Genomic DNA, 22,497 nt, shown 5'->3' with positions numbered 1-22,497 from the left:
AGCAGGCATGCAGCTACCTCCAAAGTAGAGCCAAAATTGTGAGGAACTTAACGCGGAGGGGTCTTCAGCTGGTATTGACAAGCAGTTGTGTATTTGGAGCTAGCCCAGAAGTTTTGCAAAACAAGATGAGCGAAGGGAAGTGAAGGTACCCAGGCAGGTATCTCCCTCGAAAACTGGCCAAAGTTGTCAGGTACCTCCCCTGAAGCGATCTGAGGAGAGGATCCCAAACTAAATCTGTATGTGGAGGTAGCCACAAAGTTTTGGCAACCAAGATGAGCCAGAGGCAAGAGAAGCCTCTTGGCATGCACCTCCCTCCAAAATTGGCCAATGTTGTCGGGTACGTAGCCTGAAGGGGTCTGCGGACCGAATCCACAAGTCCCTCTCTCTCTGGAAGAGCCCCAAAACTTTCACCAAGTATGCCTGGGAGGAGGAACGGGTAGCTACTGGGCATGCACGTACTTCCCAATTTGGCCAGACTTCAGGTAGATCCCCCATACGGGTGTCCTGCTTTTCCAGAACTTGTGCAGGTAACACAGAATTTTGCATAAGTACAATGTGGTGGAGGCAAAGGTAGCTACCGGGCATGTAGCAACCTCTGAATTAGGCAAAATTCTCTGTTAGCTAGCCTAGAGGGATCCGAGTTTAGGATCCACAAAGAAAAAATCTCTCTTGGAGGAAGCCAAGTCTTTTTTCTAGAAGCATGCCGAGGTGAGAAGGCAAGGGTAGCTACCATGCATACACTTCCCTGTAAACTTGGCCAAGCTTGTGGTGTCCCTACCCTGAAGGGCTTTGCAGCTGGTACCCAGAGCTAAATGTGTCTCAGGCAGAATCCCATACATTTTGAGAAACTTTTGTGGAGGAAGCGATGGTTGCTAGCAGGCATGCAGCTACGTCCAAAGTAGGGCCAAAGTTGAGAGGGACGTAACGCGGAGGGGTCTTCAGCTGGTATTGACAAGCAGTTGTGTATTTGGAGCTAGCCCAGAAGTTTTGCAAAACAAGATGAGCGAAGGGAAGTGGAGGTACCCAGGCAGGTAGCTCCCTCGAAAACTGGCCAAAGTTGTCAGGTACCTCCCCCGAAGCAATCTGAGGAGAGGATCCCAAACTAAATCTGTATGTGGAGGTAGCCACAAAGTTTTGGCAACCAAGATGAGCCAGAGGCAAGAGAAGCCTCTTGGCATGCACCTCCCTCCAAAATTGGCCAATGTTGTCGGGTACGTAGCCTGAAGGGGTCTGCGGACCGAATCCACAAGTCCCTCTCTCTCTGGAAGAGCCCCAAAACTTTCACCAAGTATGCCTGGGAGGAGGAACGGGTAGCTACTGGGCATGCACGTACTTCCCAATTTGGCCAGACTTCAGGTAGATCCCCCATACGGGTGTCCTGCTTTTCCAGAACTTGTGCAGGTAACACAGAATTTTGCATAAGTACAATGTGGTGGAGGCAAAGGTAGCTACCTGGCATGTAGCAACCTCTGAATTAGGCAAAATTCTCTGTTAGCTAGCCTAGAGGGATCCGAGTTTAGGATCCACAAAGAAAAAATCTCTCTTGGAGGAAGCCAAGTCTTTTTTCTAGAAGCATGCCGAGGTGAGAAGGCAAGGGTAGCTACCAGGCATACACTTCCCTCTAAACTTGGCCGAACTTGTGGTGTCCCTACCCTGAAGGGCTTTGCATCCGGTACCCAGAGCTAAATGTTTCTCAGGCAGAATCCCAAACATTTGCAGAAGCTTCCCTGGAGGAGGCAATGGTAGCCAGCAGGCATGCAGCTACCTCCAAAGTAGAGCCAAAATTGTGAGGGACTTAACGCGGGGGGGTCTTCAGCTGGTATTGACAAGCAGTTGTGTATTTGGAGCTAGCCCAAAAGTTTTGCAAAACAAGATGAGCGAAGGGAAGTGAAGGTACCCAGGCAGGTAGCTCCCTCGAAAACTGGCCAAAGTTGTCAGGTACCTCCCCTGAAGCGATCTGAGGAGAGGATCCCAAACTAAATCTGTATGTGGAGGTAGCCACAAAGTTTTGGCAACCAAGATGAGCCAGAGGCAAGAGAAGCCTCTTGGCATGCACCTCCCTCCAAAATTGGCCAATGTTGTCGGGTACGTAGCCTGAAGGGGTCTGCGGACCGAATCCACAAGTCCCTCTCTCCCTGGAAGAGCCCCAAAACTTTCACCAAGTATGCCTGGGAGGAGGAACGGGTAGCTACTGGGCATGCACGTACTTCCCAATTTGGCCAGACTTCAGGTAGATCCCCCATACGGGTGTCCTGCTTTTCCAGAACTTGTGCAGGTAACACAGAATTTTGCATAAGTACAATGTAGTGGAGGCAAAGGTAGCTACCGGGCATGTAGCAACCTCTGAATTAGGCAAAATTCTCTGTTAGCTAGCCTAGAGGGATCCGAGTTTAGGATCCACAAAGAAAAAATCTCTCTTGGAGGAAGCCAAGTCTTTTTTCTAGAAGCATGCCGAGGTGAGAAGGCAAGGGTAGCTACCAGGCATACACTTCCCTCTAAACTTGGCCGAACTTGTGGTGTCCCTACCCTGAAGGGCTTTGCAGCCGGTACCCAGAGCTAAATGTTTCTCAGGCAGAATCCCAAACATTTGCAGAAGCTTCCCTGGAGGAGGCAATGGTAGCCAGCAGGCATGCAGCTACCTCCAAAGTAGAGCCAAAATTGTGAGGGACTTAACGCGGGGGGGTCTTCAGCTGGTATTGACAAGCAGTTGTGTATTTGGAGCTAGCCCAGAAGTTTTGCAAAACAAGATGAGCGAAGGGAAGTGAAGGTACCCAGGCAGGTAGCTCCCTCGAAAACTGGCCAAAGTTGTCAGGTACCTCCCCTGAAGCGATCTGAGGAGAGGATCCCAAACTAAATCTGTATGTGGAGGTAGCCACAAAGTTTTGGCAACCAAGATGAGCCAGAGGCAAGAGAAGCCTCTTGGCATGCACCTCCCTCCAAAATTGGCCAATGTTGTCGGGTACGTAGCCTGAAGGGGTCTGCGGACCGAATCCACAAGTCCCTCTCTCTCTGGAAGAGCCCCAAAACTTTCACCAAGTATGCCTGGGAGGAGGAACGGGTAGCTACTGGGCATGCACGTACTTCCCAATTTGGCCAGACTTCAGGTAGATCCCCCATACGGGTTTCCTGCTTTTCCAGAACTTGTGCAGGCAACACAGAATTTTGCATAAGTACAATGTGGTGGAGGCAAAGGTAGCTACCGGGCATGTAGCAACCTCTGAATTAGGCAAAATTCTCTGTTAGCTAGCCTAGAGGGATCCGAGTTTAGGATCCACAAAGAAAAAATCTCTCTTGGAGGAAGCCAAGTCTTTTTTCTAGAAGCATGCCGAGGTGAGAAGGCAAGGGTAGCTACCAGGCATACACTTCCCTCTAAACTTGGCCGAACTTGTGGTGTCCCTACCCTGAAGGGCTTTGCAGCCGGTACCCAGAGCTAAATGTTTCTCAGGCAGAATCCCAAACATTTGCAGAAGCTTCCCTGGAGGAGGCAATGGTAGCCAGCAGGCATGCAGCTACCTCCAAAGTAGAGCCAAAATTGTGAGGGACTTAACGCGGGGGGGTCTTCAGCTGGTATTGACAAGCAGTTGTGTATTTGGAGCTAGCCCAGAAGTTTTGCAAAACAAGATGAGCGAAGGGAAGTGAAGGTACCCAGGCAGGTAGCTCCCTCGAAAACTGGCCAAAGTTGTCAGGTACCTCCCCTGAAGCGATCTGAGGAGAGGATCCCAAACTAAATCTGTATGTGGAGGTAGCCACAAAGTTTTGGCAACCAAGATGAGCCAGAGGCAAGAGAAGCCTCTTGGCATGCACCTCCCTCCAAAATTGGCCAATGTTGTCGGGTACGTAGCCTGAAGGGGTCTGCGGACCGAATCCACAAGTCCCTCTCTCTCTGGAAGAGCCCCAAAACTTTCACCAAGTATGCCTGGGAGGAGGAACGGGTAGCTACTGGGCATGCACGTACTTCCCAATTTGGCCAGACTTCAGGTAGATCCCCCATACGGGTTTCCTGCTTTTCCAGAACTTGTGCAGGCAACACAGAATTTTGCATAAGTACAATGTGGTGGAGGCAAAGGTAGCTACCGGGCATGTAGCAACCTCTGAATTAGGCAAAATTCTCTGTTAGCTAGCCTAGAGGGATCCGAGTTTAGGATCCACAAAGAAAAAATCTCTCTTGGAGGAAGCCAAGTCTTTTTTCTAGAAGCATGCCGAGGTGAGAAGGCAAGGGTAGCTACCAGGCATACACTTCCCTCTAAACTTGGCCGAACTTGTGGTGTCCCTACCCTGAAGGGCTTTGCAGCCGGTACCCAGAGCTAAATGTTTCTCAGGCAGAATCCCAAACATTTGCAGAAGCTTCCCTGGAGGAGGCAATGGTAGCCAGCAGGCATGCAGCTACCTCCAAAGTAGAGCCAAAATTGTGAGGGACTTAACGCGGGGGGGTCTTCAGCTGGTATTGACAAGCAGTTGTGTATTTGGAGCTAGCCCAGAAGTTTTGCAAAACAAGATGAGCGAAGGGAAGTGAAGGTACCCAGGCAGGTAGCTCCCTCGAAAACTGGCCAAAGTTGTCAGGTACCTCCCCTGAAGCGATCTGAGGAGAGGATCCCAAACTAAATCTGTATGTGGAGGTAGCCACAAAGTTTTGGCAACCAAGATGAGCCAGAGGCAAGAGAAGCCTCTTGGCATGCACCTCCCTCCAAAATTGGCCAATGTTGTCGGGTACGTAGCCTGAAGGGGTCTGCGGACCGAATCCACAAGTCCCTCTCTCTCTGGAAGAGCCCCAAAACTTTCACCAAGTATGCTTGGGAGGAGGAACGGGTAGCTACTGGGCATGCACGTACTTCCCAATTTGGCCAGACTTCAGGTAGATCCCCCATACGGGTGTCCTGCTTTTCCAGAACTTGTGCAGGTAACACAGAATTTTGCATAAGTACAATGTAGTGGAGGCAAAGGTAGCTACCGGGCATGTAGCAACCTCTGAATTAGGCAAAATTCTCTGTTAGCTAGCCTAGAGGGATCCGAGTTGAGGATCCACAAAGAAAAAATCTCTCTTGGAGGAAGCCAAGTCTTTTTTCTAGAAGCATGCCGAGGTGAGAAGGCAAGGGTAGCTACCAGGCATACACTTCCCTCTAAACTTGGCCGAACTTGTGGTGTCCCTACCCTGAAGGGCTTTGCAGCCGGTACCCAGAGCTAAATGTTTCTCAGGCAGAATCCCAAACATTTGCAGAAGCTTCCCTGGAGGAGGCAATGGTAGCCAGCAGGCATGCAGCTACCTCCAAAGTAGAGCCAAAATTGTGAGGAACTTAACGCGGAGGGGTCTTCAGCTGGTATTGACAAGCAGTTGTGTATTTGGAGCTAGCCCAGAAGTTTTGCAAAACAAGATGAGCGAAGGGAAGTGAAGGTACCCAGGCAGGTATCTCCCTCGAAAACTGGCCAAAGTTGTCAGGTACCTCCCCTGAAGCGATCTGAGGAGAGGATCCCAAACTAAATCTGTATGTGGAGGTAGCCACAAAGTTTTGGCAACCAAGATGAGCCAGAGGCAAGAGAAGCCTCTTGGCATGCACCTCCCTCCAAAATTGGCCAATGTTGTCGGGTACGTAGCCTGAAGGGGTCTGCGGACCGAATCCACAAGTCCCTCTCTCTCTGGAAGAGCCCCAAAACTTTCACCAAGTATGCCTGGGAGGAGGAACGGGTAGCTACTGGGCATGCACGTACTTCCCAATTTGGCCAGACTTCAGGTAGATCCCCCATACGGGTGTCCTGCTTTTCCAGAACTTGTGCAGGTAACACAGAATTTTGCATAAGTACAATGTGGTGGAGGCAAAGGTAGCTACCGGGCATGTAGCAACCTCTGAATTAGGCAAAATTCTCTGTTAGCTAGCCTAGAGGGATCCGAGTTTAGGATCCACAAAGAAAAAATCTCTCTTGGAGGAAGCCAAGTCTTTTTTCTAGAAGCATGCCGAGGTGAGAAGGCAAGGGTAGCTACCATGCATACACTTCCCTGTAAACTTGGCCAAGCTTGTGGTGTCCCTACCCTGAAGGGCTTTGCAGCTGGTACCCAGAGCTAAATGTGTCTCAGGCAGAATCCCATACATTTTGAGAAACTTTTGTGGAGGAAGCGATGGTTGCTAGCAGGCATGCAGCTACGTCCAAAGTAGGGCCAAAGTTGAGAGGGACGTAACGCGGAGGGGTCTTCAGCTGGTATTGACAAGCAGTTGTGTATTTGGAGCTAGCCCAGAAGTTTTGCAAAACAAGATGAGCGAAGGGAAGTGGAGGTACCCAGGCAGGTAGCTCCCTCGAAAACTGGCCAAAGTTGTCAGGTACCTCCCCCGAAGCAATCTGAGGAGAGGATCCCAAACTAAATCTGTATGTGGAGGTAGCCACAAAGTTTTGGCAACCAAGATGAGCCAGAGGCAAGAGAAGCCTCTTGGCATGCACCTCCCTCCAAAATTGGCCAATGTTGTCGGGTACGTAGCCTGAAGGGGTCTGCGGACCGAATCCACAAGTCCCTCTCTCTCTGGAAGAGCCCCAAAACTTTCACCAAGTATGCCTGGGAGGAGGAACGGGTAGCTACTGGGCATGCACGTACTTCCCAATTTGGCCAGACTTCAGGTAGATCCCCCATACGGGTGTCCTGCTTTTCCAGAACTTGTGCAGGTAACACAGAATTTTGCATAAGTACAATGTGGTGGAGGCAAAGGTAGCTACCGGGCATGTAGCAACCTCTGAATTAGGCAAAATTCTCTGTTAGCTAGCCTAGAGGGATCCGAGTTTAGGATCCACAAAGAAAAAATCTCTCTTGGAGGAAGCCAAGTCTTTTTTCTAGAAGCATGCCGAGGTGAGAAGGCAAGGGTAGCTACCAGGCATACACTTCCCTCTAAACTTGGCCGAACTTGTGGTGTCCCTACCCTGAAGGGCTTTGCAGCCGGTACCCAGAGCTAAATGTTTCTCAGGCAGAATCCCAAACATTTGCAGAAGCTTCCCTGGAGGAGGCAATGGTAGCCAGCAGGCATGCAGCTACCTCCAAAGTAGAGCCAAAATTGTGAGGGACTTAACGCGGGGGGGTCTTCAGCTGGTATTGACAAGCAGTTGTGTATTTGGAGCTAGCCCAAAAGTTTTGCAAAACAAGATGAGCGAAGGGAAGTGAAGGTACCCAGGCAGGTAGCTCCCTCGAAAACTGGCCAAAGTTGTCAGGTACCTCCCCTGAAGCGATCTGAGGAGAGGATCCCAAACTAAATCTGTATGTGGAGGTAGCCACAAAGTTTTGGCAACCAAGATGAGCCAGAGGCAAGAGAAGCCTCTTGGCATGCACCTCCCTCCAAAATTGGCCAATGTTGTCGGGTACGTAGCCTGAAGGGGTCTGCGGACCGAATCCACAAGTCCCTCTCTCCCTGGAAGAGCCCCAAAACTTTCACCAAGTATGCCTGGGAGGAGGAACGGGTAGCTACTGGGCATGCACGTACTTCCCAATTTGGCCAGACTTCAGGTAGATCCCCCATACGGGTGTCCTGCTTTTCCAGAACTTGTGCAGGTAACACAGAATTTTGCATAAGTACAATGTAGTGGAGGCAAAGGTAGCTACCGGGCATGTAGCAACCTCTGAATTAGGCAAAATTCTCTGTTAGCTAGCCTAGAGGGATCCGAGTTTAGGATCCACAAAGAAAAAATCTCTCTTGGAGGAAGCCAAGTCTTTTTTCTAGAAGCATGCCGAGGTGAGAAGGCAAGGGTAGCTACCAGGCATACACTTCCCTCTAAACTTGGCCGAACTTGTGGTGTCCCTACCCTGAAGGGCTTTGCAGCCGGTACCCAGAGCTAAATGTTTCTCAGGCAGAATCCCAAACATTTGCAGAAGCTTCCCTGGAGGAGGCAATGGTAGCCAGCAGGCATGCAGCTACCTCCAAAGTAGAGCCAAAATTGTGAGGGACTTAACGCGGGGGGGTCTTCAGCTGGTATTGACAAGCAGTTGTGTATTTGGAGCTAGCCCAGAAGTTTTGCAAAACAAGATGAGCGAAGGGAAGTGAAGGTACCCAGGCAGGTAGCTCCCTCGAAAACTGGCCAAAGTTGTCAGGTACCTCCCCTGAAGCGATCTGAGGAGAGGATCCCAAACTAAATCTGTATGTGGAGGTAGCCACAAAGTTTTGGCAACCAAGATGAGCCAGAGGCAAGAGAAGCCTCTTGGCATGCACCTCCCTCCAAAATTGGCCAATGTTGTCGGGTACGTAGCCTGAAGGGGTCTGCGGACCGAATCCACAAGTCCCTCTCTCTCTGGAAGAGCCCCAAAACTTTCACCAAGTATGCCTGGGAGGAGGAACGGGTAGCTACTGGGCATGCACGTACTTCCCAATTTGGCCAGACTTCAGGTAGATCCCCCATACGGGTGTCCTGCTTTTCCAGAACTTGTGCAGGTAACACAGAATTTTGCATAAGTACAATGTGGTGGAGGCAAAGGTAGCTACCGGGCATGTAGCAACCTCTGAATTAGGCAAAATTCTCTGTTAGCTAGCCTAGAGGGATCCGAGTTTAGGATCCACAAAGAAAAAATCTCTCTTGGAGGAAGCCAAGTCTTTTTTCTAGAAGCATGCCGAGGTGAGAAGGCAAGGGTAGCTACCAGGCATACACTTCCCTCTAAACTTGGCCGAACTTGTGGTGTCCCTACCCTGAAGGGCTTTGCAGCCGGTACCCAGAGCTAAATGTTTCTCAGGCAGAATCCCAAACATTTGCAGAAGCTTCCCTGGAGGAGGCAATGGTAGCCAGCAGGCATGCAGCTACCTCCAAAGTAGAGCCAAAATAGTGAGGGACTTAACGCGGGGGGGTCTTCAGCTGGTATTGACAAGCAGTTGTGTATTTGGAGCTAGCCCAGAAGTTTTGCAAAACAAGATGAGCGAAGGGAAGTGAAGGTACCCAGGCAGGTAGCTCCCTCGAAAACTGGCCAAAGTTGTCAGGTACCTCCCCTGAAGCGATCTGAGGAGAGGATCCCAAACTAAATCTGTATGTGGAGGTAGCCACAAAGTTTTGGCAACCAAGATGAGCCAGAGGCAAGAGAAGCCTCTTGGCATGCACCTCCCTCCAAAATTGGCCAATGTTGTCGGGTACGTAGCCTGAAGGGGTCTGCGGACCGAATCCACAAGTCCCTCTCTCTCTGGAAGAGCCCCAAAACTTTCACCAAGTATGCTTGGGAGGAGGAACGGGTAGCTACTGGGCATGCACGTACTTCCCAATTTGGCCAGACTTCAGGTAGATCCCCCATACGGGTGTCCTGCTTTTCCAGAACTTGTGCAGGTAACACAGAATTTTGCATAAGTACAATGTGGTGGAGGCAAAGGTAGCTACCGGGCATGTAGCAACCTCTGAATTAGGCAAAATTCTCTGTTAGCTAGCCTAGAGGGATCCGAGTTTAGGATCCACAAAGAAAAAATTCTCTCTTGGAGGAAGCCAAGTCTTTTTTCTAGAAGCATGCCGAGGTGAGAAGGCAAGGGTAGCTACCAGGCATACACTTCCCTCTAAACTTGGCCGAACTTGTGGTGTCCCTACCCTGAAGGGCTTTGCATCCGGTACCCAGAGCTAAATGTTTCTCAGGCAGAATCCCAAACATTTGCAGAAGCTTCCCTGGAGGAGGCGATGGTAGCCAGCAGGCATGCAGCTACCTCCAAAGTAGAGCCAAAATTGTGAGGAACTTAACGCGGAGGGGTCTTCAGCTGGTATTGACAAGCAGTTGTGTATTTGGAGCTAGCCCAGAAGTTTTGCAAAACAAGATGAGCGAAGGGAAGTGAAGGTACCCAGGCAGGTAGCTCCCTCGAAAACTGGCCAAAGTTGTCAGGTACCTCCCCTGAAGCGATCTGAGGAGAGGATCCCAAACTAAATCTGTATGTGGAGGTAGCCACAAAGTTTTGGCAACCAAGATGAGCCAGAGGCAAGAGAAGCCTCTTGGCATGCACCTCCCTCCAAAATTGGCCAATGTTGTCGGGTACGTAGCCTGAAGGGGTCTGCGGACCGAATCCACAAGTCCCTCTCTCCCTGGAAGAGCCCCAAAACTTTCACCAAGTATGCCTGGGAGGAGGAACGGGTAGCTACTGGGCATGCACGTACTTCCCAATTTGGCCAGACTTCAGGTAGATCCCCCATACGGGTGTCCTGCTTTTCCAGAACTTGTGCAGGTAACACAGAATTTTGCATAAGTACAATGTAGTGGAGGCAAAGGTAGCTACCGGGCATGTAGCAACCTCTGAATTAGGCAAAATTCTCTGTTAGCTAGCCTAGAGGGATCCGAGTTTAGGATCCACAAAGAAAAAATCTCTCTTGGAGGAAGCCAAGTCTTTTTTCTAGAAGCATGCCGAGGTGAGAAGGCAAGGGTAGCTACCAGGCATACACTTCCCTCTAAACTTGGCCGAACTTGTGGTGTCCCTACCCTGAAGGGCTTTGCAGCCGGTACCCAGAGCTAAATGTTTCTCAGGCAGAATCCCAAACATTTGCAGAAGCTTCCCTGGAGGAGGCAATGGTAGCCAGCAGGCATGCAGCTACCTCCAAAGTAGAGCCAAAATAGTGAGGGACTTAACGCGGGGGGGTCTTCAGCTGGTATTGACAAGCAGTTGTGTATTTGGAGCTAGCCCAGAAGTTTTGCAAAACAAGATGAGCGAAGGGAAGTGAAGGTACCCAGGCAGGTAGCTCCCTCGAAAACTGGCCAAAGTTGTCAGGTACCTCCCCTGAAGCGATCTGAGGAGAGGATCCCAAACTAAATCTGTATGTGGAGGTAGCCACAAAGTTTTGGCAAAGAAGATCAGCCAGCTGTGTGGCATCCAGGGCAGCATTCCTAGCACAGGCAGTTTGTATGTGGTCTTGGACACTAGCTACGTGTGTCTTTATGGTGTCTGGGAGGCCACAGGTAAGGGGGAGTTAACCTTGCCAGCTGAATCAGGGCTTGCTTTGGGGATCTCCGTAAGAGATCCTTCTCCTGCATCGCTTGTATGCAGGCTGGTTGTTGAACAGATGCAGCCAAATGGGAGAACCCTGAGGTCTTCATGAGAAGGGATTGTCCTCTTTCTTGTGGGTCTATTCCACTGACCCAATAGGCAGCTAAAATGAATCTATGCCACTAACCCTATAGGCAGTTAATATGTTTATTTAACGTATAAATGCTATCGCAGGTATTCCTCACCAAAGTGAAGGTGAAGGTGCAGAGCTTACCAAGGAGGTGTCCCTGTCTTGGTGGAGAAGGAGCACAGAACATCGACTGCCTCTTCTAGGTTTTCAATTATTCCTTCTGCCCTCTCCCCACCCGCTCCCCCCAGCTCTCCCTTTTTCCTCACTCTAGGGTTTTGCTGTCATGAATTTTTTTACCACTACCTGCTAACACTTTTATATCCTAAGCTTATCTGTCCCACCCTGGGATGACAATGAGCATAATTTGGGCAAAAAATTGAGTATTATAATCTTCTATGTTTAGTATGTACTTCCTCAAGCTCCTTATCTTTTTAAGAGTTAACTTTAATGTTCATTTTATAAAGAATGAAGAAAAAGGTTTCACTCTGGGCACCGCAGACTTCAAGATTCTGTTCTGATGCCCAAAGAGGGTTTGGCACAGCCTGGGTATGCTGCTTTTGTTCAGAACTAAGGCATGTAGGCCCAACTTTTCCAGTGTGCTCCAGGCACCTGTCAGGACCCCCTGGGGCAGGACAGCCCAGCCGTGAGCTTGAGAGAGCTGGGCCATGGACGTCCTGGCTGTGGAGCTTCTCAGGGGCAGAGGTATGGTGGAACCAAAAGAGAGTGTTCATCTCCGGGGGAAAGAGAGAGAAGTCCGCCCTGTGGCACTTGGGGACTCCTGGACTCGCACATGCAGCACCTCGCTCAGGACCAAGCATGGGGACGCAGCTCCTTGGGAAGCCAAGGACAGGGACCGTGACCACATGGCAGCCCTGTGCTGTGAGGGGCAGTGCATATTGTGACCCGGAGTGGTGCTAGGCAACCGCCATGTCCCAGTGCAGGGCTGACAGGCACAGCCTCAGTCACCCCCAAGGCAGAGCTGGCCCCAGCCCAGACGTGCGGCTCACAACAGGGTCCTGGGGCACCAGTGCAGGTGGGCTCGAGCTGGATGGTCTTTAAGGTCCCTTCCAACCCCAGGCATTGTAGGATTCTATGAGGGAGGCGGTGCACAAGGAATATGGGGTGGGGTGCTGATGTTTGAAAAAAGCAAAGAAACAACAAAACTAAGAGGAGGATTCAAAGTAACAAAAGTGGTAGGATTGAAGGAAAGACCAAAGAAAGAAAAGGTCGTAATGCAAAGAAACACCCAAACAAAACAAAAGGAAACAAACACTGTCTATTCCATTGTTGCAGGGTTGGGAACCTACACCAATGGACACAAACGAACTAGAGCAACAGCCTTGGAGGAGTTTGAGGCAGCAAGCCGAGGTTTCAGCTGTGTTCAGAGAATGCGAGAAGGAAAGGCTCAATGAGATGCTTGGAAGGAGCCTTAAGGGGCAAACAGGACCAGACCTCAACAAATGGAGAAAAACCTGGGGAAGCTCCGTGCAATTTGAGCTAATCCGTGAGAGCTACAGGACATGCAGACACAGGCAGGTAACAAATACCAGACAGGTAAGCTGCTTTTCCAGAACTAAAGCAGGTAAGGAAAAATTTTCCCTAAGTAAAATGTGGTGGAGGCAAAGGTAGCTAGCGGGCCTGTACCAACGTCCAAATTAGCCAGAATTCTCTGTTACCTAGCCTAGAGGGATCCGGGTTTAGGATCCTCAAAGAAAAAATCTCTGTTGGAGGAAGCCAAATCTTTTTTCTAGAAGCATGCCGAGGTGAGAAGGCAAGGGTAGCTACCATGCATACACTTCCCTGTAAACTTGGCCAACCTTGTGGTGTCCCTACCCTGAAGGGCTTTGCAGCTGGTACCCAGAGCTAAATGTGTCTCAGGCAGAATCGCATACATTTTGAGAAACTTTTGTGGAGGAAGCGATGGTTGCTAGCAGGCATGCAGCTACGTCCAAAGTAGGGCCAAAGTTGAGAGGGACGTAACGCGGAGGGGTCTTCAGCTGGTATTGACAAACAGTTGTGTATTTGGAGCTAGCCCAGAAGTTTTGCAAAACAAGATGAGCGAAGGGAAGTGAAGGTACCCAGGCAGGTAGCTCCCTCAAAAACTGACCAAAGTTGTCAGGTACCTCCCCTGAAGCGATCTGAGGAGAGGATCCCAAACTAAATCTGTATGTGGAGGTAGCCACAAAGTTTTGGCAAAGAAGATCAGCCAGCTGTGTGGCATCCAGGGCAGCATTCCTAGCACAGGCAGTTTGTATGTGGTCTTGGACACTAGCTACGTGTGTCTTTATGGTGACTGGGAGGCCACAGGTAAGGGGGAGTTAACCTTGCCAGCTGAATCAGGGCTTGCTTTGGGGATCTCCGTAAGAGATCCTTCTCCTGCATCGCTTGTATGCAGGCTGGTTGTTGAACAGATGCAGCCAAATGGGAGAACCCTGAGGTCTTCATGAGAAGGGATTGTCCTCTTTCTTGTGGGTCTATTCCACTGACCCAATAGGCAGCTAAAATGAATCTATGCCACTAACCCTATAGGCAGTTAATATGTTTATTTAACGTATAAATGCTATCGCAGGTATTCCTCACCAAAGTGAAGGTGAAGGTGCAGAGCTTACCAAGGAGGTGTCCCTGTCTTGGTGGAGAAGGAGCACAGAACATCGACTGCCTCTTCTAGGTTTTCAATTATTCCTTCTGCCCTCTCCCCACCCGCTCCCCCCAGCTCTCCCTTTTTCCTCACTCTAGGGTTTTGCTGTCATGAATTTTTTTACCACTACCTGCTAACACTTTTATATCCTAAGCTTATCTGTCCCACCCTGGGATGACAATGAGCATAATTTGGGCAAAAAATTGAGTATTATAATCTTCTATGTTTAGTATGTACTTCCTCAAGCTCCTTATCTTTTTAAGAGTTAACTTTAATGTTCATTTTATAAAGAATGAAGAAAAAGGTTTCACTCTGGGCACCGCAGACTTCAAGATTCTGTTCTGATGCCCAAAGAGGGTTTGGCACAGCCTGGATATGCTGCTTTTGTTCAGAACTAAGGCATGTAGGCCCAACTTTTCCAGTGTGCTCCAGGCACCTGTCAGGACCCCCTGGGGCAGGACAGCCCAGCCGTGAGCTTGAGAGAGCTGGGCCATGGACGTCCTGGCTGTGGAGCTTCTCAGGGGCAGAGGTATGGTGGAACCAAAAGAGAGTGTTCATCTCCAGGGGAAAGAGAGAGAAGTCCGCCCTGTGGCACTTGGGGACTCCTGGACTCGCACATGCAGCACCTCGCTCAGGACCAAGCATGGGGACGCAGCTCCTTGGGAAGCCAAGGACAGGGACCGTGACCACATGGCAGCCGTGTGCTGTGAGGGGCAGTGCATATTGTGACCCAGAGTGGTGCTAGGCAACCGCCATGTCCCAGTGCAGGGCTGACAGGCACAGCCTCAGTCACCCCCAAGGCAGAGCTGGCCCCAGCCCAGACATGCGGCTCACAACAGGGTCCTGGGGCACCAGTGCAGGTGGGCTCGAGCTGGATGGTCTTTAAGGTCCCTTCCAACCCCAGGCATTGTAGGATTCTATGAGGGAGGCGGTGCACAAGGAATATGGGGTGGGGTGCTGATGTCTGAAAAAAGCAAAGAAACAACAAAACTAAGAGGAGGATTCAAACTAACAAAAGTGGTAGGATTGAAGGAAAGACCAAAGAAAGAAAAGGTCGTAATGCAAAGAAACACCCAAACAAAACAAAAGGAAACAAACACTGTCTATTCCATTGTTGCAGGGTTGGGAACCTACACCAATGGACACAAACGAACTAGAGCAACAGCCTTGGAGGAGTTTGAGGCAGCAAGCCGAGGTTTCAGCTGTGTTCAGAGAATGCGAAAAGGAAAGGCTCAATGAGATGCTTGGAAGGAGCCTTAAGGGGCAAACAGGACCAGACCTCAACAAATGGAGAAAAACCTGGGGAAGCTCCGTGCAATTTGAGCTAATCCGTGAGAGCTACAGGACATGCAGACACAGGCAGGTAACAAATACCAGACAGGTAAGCTGCTTTTCCAGAACTAAAGCAGGTAAGGAAAAATTTTCCCTAAGTAAAATGTGGTGGAGGCAAAGGTAGCTAGCGGGCCTGTACCAACGTCCAAATTAGCCAGAATTCTCTGTTACCTAGCCTAGAGGGATCCGGGTTTAGGATCCTCAAAGAAAAAATCTCTCTTGGAGGAAGCCAAATCTTTTTTCTAGAAGCATGCCGAGGTGAGAAGGCAAGGGTAGCTACCATGCATACACTTCCCTGTAAACTTGGCCAACCTTGTGGTGTCCCTACCCTGAAGGGCTTTGCAGCTGGTACCCAGAGCTAAATGTGTCTCAGGCAGAATCCCATACATTTTGAGAAACTTTTGTGGAGGAAGCGATGGTTGCTAGCAGGCATGCAGCTACGTCCAAAGTAGGGCCAAAGTTGAGAGGGACGTAACGCGGAGGGGTCTTCAGCTGGTATTGACAAACAGTTGTGTATTTGGAGCTAGCCCAGAAGTTTTGCAAAACAAGATGAGCGAAGGGAAGTGAAGGTACCCAGGCAGGTAGCTCCCTCAAAAACTGACCAAAGTTGTCAGGTACCTCCCCTGAAGCGATCTGAGGAGAGGATCCCAAACTAAATCTGTATGTGGAGGTAGCCACAAAGTTTTGGCAACCAAGATGAGCCAGAGGCAAGAGAAGCCTCTTGGCATGCACCTCCCTCCAAAATTGGCCAATGTTGTTGGGTACGTAGCCTGAAGGGGTCTGCGGACCGAATCCACAAGTCCCTCTCTCTCTGGAAGAGCCCCAAAACTTTCACCAAGTATGCCTGGGAGGAGGAACGGGTAGCTACTGGGCATGCACGTACTTCCCAATTTGGCCAGACTTCAGGTAGATCCCCCATACGGGTGTCCTGCTTTTCCAGAACTGGTGCAGGCAACACAGAATTTTGCATAAGTACAATGTGGTGGAGGCAAAGGTAGCTACCGGGCATGTAGCAACCTCTGAATTAGGCAAAATTCTCTGTTAGCTAGCCTAGAGGGATCCGAGTTTAGGATCCACAAAGAAAAAATCTCTCTTGGAGGAAGCCAAGTCTTTTTTCTAGAAGCATGCCGAGGTGAGAAGGCAAGGGTAGCTACCAGGCATACACTTCCCTCTAAACTTGGCCGAACTTGTGGTGTCCCTACCCTGAAGGGCTTTGCAGCCGGTACCCAGAGCTAAATGTTTCTCAGGCAGAATCCCAAACATTTGCAGAAGCTTCCCTGGAGGAGGCAATGGTAGCCAGCAGGCATGCAGCTACCTCCAAAGTAGAGCCAAAATTGTGAGGGACTTAACGCGGGGGGGTCTTCAGCTGGTATTGACAAGCAGTTGTGTATTTGGAGCTAGCCCAGAAGTTTTGCAAAACAAGATGAGCGAAGGGAAGTGAAGGTACCCAGGCAGGTAGCTCCCTCGAAAACTGGCCAAAGTTGTCAGGTACCTCCCCTGAAGCGATCTGAGGAGAGGATCCCAAACTAAATCTGTATGTGGAGGTAGCCACAAAGTTTTGGCAACCAAGATGAGCCAGAGGCAAGAGAAGCCTCTTGGCATGCACCTCCCTCCAAAATTGGCCAATGTTGTCGGGTACGTAGCCTGAAGGGGTCTGCGGACCGAATCCACAAGTCCCTCTCTCTCTGGAAGAGCCCCAAAACTTTCACCAAGTATGCCTGGGAGGAGGAACGGGTAGCTACTGGGCATGCACGTACTTCCCAATTTGGCCAGACTTCAGGTAGATCCCCCATACGGGTGTCCTGCTTTTCCAGAACTTGTGCAGGTAACACAGAATTTTGCATAAGTACAATGTGGTGGAGGCAAAGGTAGCTACCGGGCATGTAGCAACCTCTGAATTAGGCAAAATTCTCTGTTAGCTAGCCTAGAGGGATCCGAGTTTAGGATCCACAAAGAAAAAATCTCTCTTAGAGGAAGCCAAGTCTTTTTTCTAGAAGCATGCCGAGGTGAGAAGGCAAGGGTAGCTACCAGGCATACACTTCCCTCTAAACTTGGCCGAACTTGTGGTGTCCCTACCCTGAAGGGCTTTGCAGCCGGTACCCAGAGCTAAATGTTTCTCAGGCAGAATCCCAAACATTTGCAGAAGCTTCCCTGGAGGAGGCAATGGTAGCCAGCAGGCATGCAGCTACCTCCAAAGTAGAGCCAAAATTGTGAGGAACTTAACGCGGAGGGGTCTTCAGCTGGTATTGACAAGCAGTTGTGTATTTGGAGCTAGCCCAGAAGTTTTGCAAAACAAGATGAGCGAAGGGAAGTGAAGGTACCCAGGCAGGTATCTCCCTCGAAAACTGGCCAAAGTTGTCAGGTACCTCCCCTGAAGCGATCTGAGGAGAGGATCCCAAACTAAATCTGTATGTGGAGGTAGCCACAAAGTTTTGGCAACCAAGATGAGCCAGAGGCAAGAGAAGCCTCTTGGCATGCACCTCCCTCCAAAATTGGCCAATGTTGTCGGGTACGTAGCCTGAAGGGGTCTGCGGACCGAATCCACAAGTCCCTCTCTCTCTGGAAGAGCCCCAAAACTTTCACCAAGTATGCCTGGGAGGAGGAACGGGTAGCTACTGGGCATGCACGTACTTCCCAATTTGGCCAGACTTCAGGTAGATCCCCCATCCGGGTGTCCTGCTTTTCCAGAACTTGTGCAGGTAACACAGAATTTTGCATAAGTACAATGTAGTGGAGGCAAAGGTAGCTACCGGGCATGTAGCAACCTCTGAATTAGGCAAAATTCTCTGTTAGCTAGCCTAGAGGGATCCGAGTTTAGGATCCACAAAGAAAAAATCTCTCTTGGAGGAAGCCAAGTCTTTTTTCTAGAAGCATGCCGAGGTGAGAAGGCAAGGGTAGCTACCAGGCATACACTTCCCTCTAAACTTGGCCGAACTTGTGGTGTCCCTACCCTGAAGGGCTTTGCAGCCGGTACCCAGAGCTAAATGTTTCTCAGGCAGAATCCCAAACATTTGCAGAAGCTTCCCTGGAGGAGGCAATGGTAGCCAGCAGGCATGCAGCTACCTCCAAAGTAGAGCCAAAATAGTGAGGGACTTAACGCGGGGGGGTCTTCAGCTGGTATTGACAAGCAGTTGTGTATTTGGAGCTAGCCCAGAAGTTTTGCAAAACAAGATGAGCGAAGGGAAGTGAAGGTACCCAGGCAGGTAGCTCCCTCGAAAACTGGCCAAAGTTGTCAGGTACCTCCCCTGAAGCGATCTGAGGAGAGGATCCCAAACTAAATCTGTATGTGGAGGTAGCCACAAAGTTTTGGCAACCAAGATGAGCCAGAGGCAAGAGAAGCCTCTTGGCATGCACCTCCCTCCAAAATTGGCCAATGTTGTCGGGTACGTAGCCTGAAGGGGTCTGCGGACCGAATCCACAAGTCCCTCTCTCTCTGGAAGAGCCCCAAAACTTTCACCAAGTATGCCTGGGAGGAGGAACGGGTAGCTACTGGGCATGCACGTACTTCCCAATTTGGCCAGACTTCAGGTAGATCCCCCATACGGGTGTCCTGCTTTTCCAGAACTTGTGCAGGTAACACAGAATTTTGCATAAGTACAATGTGGTGGAGGCAAAGGTAGCTACCGGGCATGTAGCAACCTCTGAATTAGGCAAAATTCTCTGTTAGCTAGCCTAGAGGGATCCGAGTTTAGGATCCACAAAGAAAAAATTCTCTCTTGGAGGAAGCCAAGTCTTTTTTCTAGAAGCATGCCGAGGTGAGAAGGCAAGGGTAGCTACCAGGCATACACTTCCCTCTAAACTTGGCCGAACTTGTGGTGTCCCTACCCTGAAGGGCTTTGCATCCGGTACCCAGAGCTAAATGTTTCTCAGGCAGAATCCCAAACATTTGCAGAAGCTTCCCTGGAGGAGGCGATGGTAGCCAGCAGGCATGCAGCTACCTCCAAAGTAGAGCCAAAATTGTGAGGAACTTAACGCGGAGGGGTCTTCAGCTGGTATTGACAAGCAGTTGTGTATTTGGAGCTAGCCCAGAAGTTTTGCAAAACAAGATGAGCGAAGGGAAGTGAAGGTACCCAGGCAGGTAGCTCCCTCGAAAACTGGCCAAAGTTGTCAGGTACCTCCCCTGAAGTGATCTGAGGAGAGGATCCCAAACTAAATCTGTATGTGGAGGTAGCCACAAAGTTTTGGCAACCAAGATGAGCCAGAGGCAAGAGAAGCCTCTTGGCATGCACCTCCCTCCAAAATTGGCCAATGTTGTCGGGTACGTAGCCTGAAGGGGTCTGCGGACCGAATCCACAAGTCCCTCTCTCTCTGGAAGAGCCCCAAAACTTTCACCAAGTATGCCTGGGAGGAGGAACGGGTAGCTACTGGGCATGCACGTACTTCCCAATTTGGCCAGACTTCAGGTAGATCCCCCATACGGGTGTCCTGCTTTTCCAGAACTTGTGCAGGTAACACAGAATTTTGCATAAGTACAATGTGGTGGAGGCAAAGGTAGCTACCGGGCATGTAGCAACCTCTGAATTAGGCAAAATTCTCTGTTAGCTAGCCTAGAGGGATCCGAGTTTAGGATCCACAAAGAAAAAATCTCTCTTGGAGGAAGCCAAGTCTTTTTTCTAGAAGCATGCCGAGGTGAGAAGGCAAGGGTAGCTACTAGGCATACACTTCCCTCTAAACTTGGCCGAACTTGTGGTGTCCCTACCCTGAAGGGCTTTGCAGCCGGTACCCAGAGCTAAATGTTTCTCAGGCAGAATCCCAAACATTTGCAGAAGCTTCCCTGGAGGAGGCAATGGTAGCCAGCAGGCATGCAGCTACCTCCAAAGTAGAGCCAAAATTGTGAGGGACTTAACGCGGAGGGGTCTTCAGCTGGTATTGACAAGCAGTTGTGTATTTGGAGCTAGCCCAGAAGTTTTGCAAAACAAGATGAGCGAAGGGAAGTGAAGGTACCCAGGCAGGTAGCTCCCTCGAAAACTGGCCAAAGTTGTCAGGTACCTCCCCTGAAGCGATCTGAGGAGAGGATCCCAAACTAAATCTGTATGTGGAGGTAGCCACAAAGTTTTGGCAACCAAGATGAGCCAGAGGCAAGAGAAGCCTCTTGGCATGCACCTCCCTCCAAAATTGGCCAATGTTGTCGGGTACGTAGCCTGAAGGGGTCTGCGGACCGAATCCACAAGTCCCTCTCTCTCTGGAAGAGCCCCAAAACTTTCACCAAGTATGCCTGGGAGGAGGAACGGGTAGCTACTGGGCATGCACGTACTTCCCAATTTGGCCAGACTTCAGGTAGATCCCCCATACGGGTTTCCTGCTTTTCCAGAACTTGTGCAGGTAACAAAGAATTTTGCATAAGTACAATGTAGTGGAGGCAAAGGTAGCTACCGGGCATGTAGCAACCTCTGAATTAGGCAAAATTCTCTGTTAGCTAGCCTAGAGGGATCCGAGTTTAGGATCCACAAAGAAAAAATCTCTCTTGGAGGAAGCCAAGTCTTTTTTCTAGAAGCATGCCGAGGTGAGAAGGCAAGGGTAGCTACCAGGCATACACTTCCCTCTAAACTTGGCCGAACTTGTGGTGTCCCTACCCTGAAGGGCTTTGCAGCTGGTACCCAGAGCTAAATGTTTCTCAGGCAGAATCCCAAACATTTGCAGAAGCTTCCCTGGAGGAGGCAATGGTAGCCAGCAGGCATGCAGCTACCTCCAAAGTAGAGCCAAAATTGTGAGGAACTTAACGCGGAGGGGTCTTCAGCTGGTATTGACAAGCAGTTGTGTATTTGGAGCTAGCCCAGAAGTTTTGCAAAACAAGATGAGCGAAGGGAAGTGAAGGTACCCAGGCAGGTAGCTCCCTCGAAAACTGGCCAAAGTTGTCAGGTACCTCCCCTGAAGCGATCTGAGGAGAGGATCCCAAACTAAATCTGTATGTGGAGGTAGCCACAAAGTTTTGGCAACCAAGATGAGCCAGAGGCAAGAGAAGCCTCTTGGCATGCACCTCCCTCCAAAATTGGCCAATGTTGTCGGGTACGTAGCCTGAAGGGGTCTGCGGACCGAATCCACAAGTCCCTCTCTCTCTGGAAGAGCCCCAAAACTTTCACCAAGTATGCCTGGGAGGAGGAACGGGTAGCTACTGGGCATGCACGTACTTCCCAATTTGGCCAGACTTCAGGTAGATCCCCCATACGGGTGTCCTGCTTTTCCAGAACTTGTGCAGGTAACACAGAATTTTGCATAAGTACAATGTAGTGGAGGCAAAGGTAGCTACCGGGCATGTAGCAACCTCTGAATTAGGCAAAATTCTCTGTTAGCTAGCCTAGAGGGATCCGAGTTTAGGATCCACAAAGAAAAAATCTCTCTTGGAGGAAGCCAAGTCTTTTTTCTAGAAGCATGCCGAGGTGAGAAGGCAAGGGTAGCTACCAGGCATACACTTCCCTCTAAACTTGGCCGAACTTGTGGTGTCCCTACCCTGAAGGGCTTTGCAGCCGGTACCCAGAGCTAAATGTTTCTCAGGCAGAATCCCAAACATTTGCAGAAGCTTCCCTGGAGGAGGCAATGGTAGCCAGCAGGCATGCAGCTACCTCCAAAGTAGAGCCAAAATAGTGAGGGACTTAACGCGGGGGGGTCTTCAGCTGGTATTGACAAGCAGTTGTGTATTTGGAGCTAGCCCAGAAGTTTTGCAAAACAAGATGAGCGAAGGGAAGTGAAGGTACCCAGGCAGGTAGCTCCCTCGAAAACTGGCCAAAGTTGTCAGGTACCTCCCCTGAAGCGATCTGAGGAGAGGATCCCAAACTAAATCTGTATGTGGAGGTAGCCACAAAGTTTTGGCAACCAAGATGAGCCAGAGGCAAGAGAAGCCTCTTGGCATGCACCTCCCTCCAAAATTGGCCAATGTTGTCGGGTACGTAGCCTGAAGGGGTCTGCGGACCGAATCCACAAGTCCCTCTCTCTCTGGAAGAGCCCCAAAACTTTCACCAAGTATGCCTGGGAGGAGGAACGGGTAGCTACTGGGCATGCACGTACTTCCCAATTTGGCCAGACTTCAGGTAGATCCCCCATACGGGTGTCCTGCTTTTCCAGAACTTGTGCAGGCAACACAGAATTTTGCATAAGTACAATGTGGTGGAGGCAAAGGTAGCTACCGGGCATGTAGCAACCTCTGAATTAGGCAAAATTCTCTGTTAGCTAGCCTAGAGGGATCCGAGTTGAGGATCCACAAAGAAAAAATCTCTCTTGGAGGAAGCCAAGTCTTTTTTCTAGAAGCATGCCGAGGTGAGAAGGCAAGGGTAGCTACCAGGCATACACTTCCCTCTAAACTTGGCCGAACTTGTGGTGTCCCTACCCTGAAGGGCTTTGCAGCCGGTACCCAGAGCTAAATGTTTCTCAGGCAGAATCCCAAACATTTGCAGAAGCTTCCCTGGAGGAGGCAATGGTAGCCAGCAGGCATGCAGCTACCTCCAAAGTAGAGCCAAAATTGTGAGGGACTTAACGCGGAGGGGTCTTCAGCTGGTATTGACAAGCAG

This window comes from Anser anser (genome assembly GCF_964211835.1).
Source record: "Anser anser genome assembly, chromosome: 18".
In the NCBI taxonomy this organism is placed as follows: Eukaryota; Metazoa; Chordata; class Aves; order Anseriformes; family Anatidae; genus Anser; species Anser anser.
Note: the sequence above shows the minus strand (reverse complement) of the source record.